The sequence below is a fragment of the Pygoscelis adeliae genome, unplaced genomic scaffold (genome assembly GCF_000699105.1).
Source record: "Pygoscelis adeliae isolate BGI_AS28 unplaced genomic scaffold, ASM69910v1 Scaffold75, whole genome shotgun sequence".
NCBI lineage: Eukaryota > Metazoa > Chordata > Aves > Sphenisciformes > Spheniscidae > Pygoscelis > Pygoscelis adeliae.
In genome coordinates, this window is record NW_008824772.1 from 5,429,009 (window position 1) to 5,432,775 (window position 3,767).

Consider the following 3,767-nt stretch of genomic DNA (forward strand, 5'->3'; position numbering starts at 1 on the left):
CTCAGCCCCCGGTTCGCCTCCACCCCCAGGACAGGGCGCCCTGGGCGGCTGCCCCGCCGTGGGGGCACGAATCCCGCGGCCAGGAGATCCCCAGGGACTTGCAGGGCAGATCCCACCCCAAAGCTGCCCCAAGCACGGGCACGTTCCCTCGAGATTTGCCCCACTGATACCCCCGGGGATGCTCGCAGCCCACGTGGTATTGATCGCTGGCCCCCCAAGTGGGGGGAGAAGTGGAAGTTAAATGACTCGAGGATCTCTCGTGGCTTTAAAACAACCACGAAGGGACTCGAACCCTCAATCTTCTGATCCGAAGTCAGACGCCTTATCCATTAGGCCACGTGGTCCCCCATAACTCTGCTCTGGGGACAGTGACACACACCGGTGGGGTCCCGGGGGTATCCCCCGCCACCCCCTCCGCATCACCCACGCACCTGTCCGTCCTGGGATTGCAGCTGATCCTCCTGGCCCAATGCTGGCGATGGGGGTGAGTGGGCGCGGGGTTCCTCCCCCCATGGGACCCCGCCTGCCAGCGGGTCATCGTAGACACCCCCCAGCCTCAATTTACCCCGTGTGTGCTGATGGAGAGCGTGCTGTGCAGGAATCCTGCAGGCCGGAGTGGCGACTTTCCCCTCCTGCCACCAGCTTCGCTGCCCACTGCTCAAGCCACGCTTCTGAGGATGCCAGCAACTCGGAACACAAATGCAACCTAAAATACAAAGAGCAGACACCATCCAGGAGACACCCGCACCCCCCTGACGCAGAGGAACTGGGGTCACCCTCCCCCTCCAGCTGCCAGGGATACACGAGTCCAGGCCTTCCCTGCCACGGCCCCACGGAAAGGCAAAGCCAAGACCGTCACATCCAGCCGAGGCTGTGTATGAGCCTTAAGCAGGAGGGAAGGAGTGTTTGGCTCCCAGGGTCAGGCATCGCTGGTGAAGGAGGAAGGACTGGGACAGCCGGGACCCTGGAGACAGCTCGTTCTTTCCCATGACAGCATTCAGCGTGGTAGTCAGCGTGTCAATGAGCTGCCGGTGACGGCACCCGCTGTAACGTAGCTCCACTACAGCACAACGGTGTGATGCAACGAGAAACACCACAGGCCTTGTTAAGCTCCTGTTTATTTCAGTAACACCTCCTGTGTTCTCCTCCTGGTGCAGCTTTGCTTCTCCCCAAACCCTGCGTTTCTCATCTAATCCTAAAGAAGAGTTTCCCAAAGCTGGATGCAGGGCAGGGAGGTATTTTAACCTCTTCCGCGGACACGGGAGGTTTTGGGGACATGGTGGTTCCCGGGGTACGTTCAGCTCAGCTTCAGCCAACATGTCTTTTCCGATGTGTCCATCAAACGAAAGCTGACCAGGGACGTGCTGGAGAGAAAGGGCTGCACGAGAAGAGCGCTTGTGCTCCGCGGGTGTGCAAAGCTTCCCAGTATGGCGGGCGGCAGCAGCCGGCAGATGAAGTGGCGAACGCAGCAGCTGCCCAGCTCCATCCACCCACGGCCCCCTGGAGAGCTCGCCAAGGCGTGGGGAGTATGGGGGGTGTAGGGTGCAAATCCCAGCGGTGTCGGAGTGGGAGAGGCCGGTGTGACGGGGGGGCGCGGGCGGGCAGCGCTGTGTCAGATGCGCAGTGGGGATGGCATGGCCAAGCGGGTCTGGTGCCCGACTGCAGAGCGGGGGTCAAGGGTCCGAGCCCCCCCATGGCTGAGTATCCCTTGGTCCTGGGGTCTCACTCCAGGGTGCAGGCAGGGCTCCTTGTTGCTGGCAGCGGTTGCCTGCTCTCACCCAGCACCGGGGGATTTGCAGCCCTGAGAAAGCCTCATATCACCGTGGTATTTCTCCCTGGGGCTGTTTTCTTCCCTCTCTGCACCCTGGTCCTCGCCCACCGGCCAGCAAAGACGCTCCCGCTCAGGAGGAGCAGCACAGGTTCAGCCTTCTGCTGCCTGAGACTTAGTGCTCCAGAGGCAGGAGAGGAGAGAAACAGCAGGAACAAAACCCGAGAAACAGCAGGAACAAAACCCGGTGCCGCCCAAGCAAGGCCATCGCTGATGGAAGTCCCTCAGACCACGCAGTGAACCAGCCCAGGCCCCTCGCGATGCTGCCACCAGGACACCCCAGCGGGACTGTGGGTACAGCATCTCCAGGAGATGCAAAGAAAACGTGGCCCAAAGGAAGCCAAGCGATCATCTTGTTCCTGAAACAAAAGCCCCCAAGAGCCGCCTGATGCTATCCCAACTTGTAAGAAGGATGCAAAAAAAATGTGCTCTCACCATGCTTTCAACCACAGCCCTGAAGCTGGTCACCCAAAGAGGTGGAAGTCAACTGGTCCCAAGTAATACCAGCCTGGAGACACCCCTTTAGCCCCTTTCCCTGGCTCACAAAGCAGGCAGGCTTTGCTGAATGGCGCAGGGACCCGCAGCTTGGCTGCCTGGGGCTGCCGGCGGCCCAGCGCCCAGGGCTTCAGCAGGTTTGCGGTCTCCAGGCAGCAGTCATTTCCTCCCACACCTAACAGAGAAAAATTACTTAGAAAGAAACTTCACTTTAGGTTTTACTAGTGTGATATCACCCTGACCGCAGCTGCCTTTTAAAATCCATTAACTCCATAGGAAAAGATCCTCCAAGCAGCTTTTTAATGCAACAAATCTGAGAAGGCATTATCCGAAAGGCACTTAGGTGGAGGACTCTGGTCCCAGGGCAGCACAGCCAAACTGCACAACCCCCAACCACCAGCCCCTCACGGAGATGTGGTTTCTGGCAGAGGAGTAAAGCTTTCTTCCCATTAGAGCTTGTCCTGCTCCGGGAAGAGGGTTGCATGACATCTGCAAGGTAGTCATCCCCCAGCATCAGTCAGCTTTTTGTTGGGGGTCAGATGCAGCTGATGATACAGGGAACACCCGGAGCGGGTAAAAATGCAGCCGAAATTCCCTGCTCAGCCCTGACCCAACACAGACCCAGCTCTGCCCAGACAAGGCTAAAAAAACAGCTTTAAGTGCTCTGCTTTTGCACCTTCTGGGGCACCTTGAAAGGTGCCCATGCTCCACGCGGATGGGGCAGAGCCGGTGATGGATGTGCTCTCACCTCCAGAAACCATCCTTCCATTAACAGGTACCAAGGCAAAAGCTGACTGTTACTCCCTCGGCAACAGCCTCACTTGAGCACTCGGCACGCAGGACCGCACAACCGGCCAGACAAAGCATCCGCCTTTGCACCGAAGCCTGGGGCAGTTTGTAGCTGCTCCTTGTTGCTGCCCTTTTTCATGAGATCTGAACTGGGACCGCTGGCCAGGAGCAGAGAACCACATCGTCCCGACAGCATTGTGTACCGCCTGTGTACAGCAGCTGTTGGCACAGTGAGAAAGCCTGGAGCTGCCACAGGGATCTCGCTGCCCCAAAACGCCTGTCACGGCCCACCCCAACCTCCCGCTTCAGTCTCCCCCTCCGCAAGCTCTGTCTCCAGCGGCTGCGCTCACTTACACACATTCAGCAGCGCTGTTTTATTTGCACTCCTGGGTTCTCCCCTTGCATTAATCTCCTTAACTGACATCTGCAACTGGGGATGGGAAACGTCTCCCCACCAACCAGCCAAAGCCACCGTCCACCGGGCGGCGGCAGCAGGAGGCCCGGCAGCGCTGCGCGGGGCTGGCAGCACTAAAACGGGGAGAGGGAGCAGGGAAACGGGGCTGGCAGCGGCAAAAGGGGGCTCACCCCAGATGGGACTCGAACCCACAATCCCTGGCTTAGGAGGCCAGTGCCTTATCCATTAGGCCACTGGGGC

General features: G+C 59.2%; 2 non-coding genes across 2 annotated transcripts; both read right to left on the reverse strand.

The window, feature by feature from the left end:
- Positions 1–271: 271 nt before the first annotated feature.
- TRNAR-UCG lies at positions 272–344 on the reverse strand. Its single transcript has one exon. It is a non-coding gene; the product is annotated as a tRNA-Arg (tRNA).
- Positions 345–3,694: 3,350 nt separating this feature from the next.
- Positions 3,695–3,767, reverse strand: TRNAR-CCU. The gene has a single exon. It is a non-coding gene; the product is annotated as a tRNA-Arg (tRNA).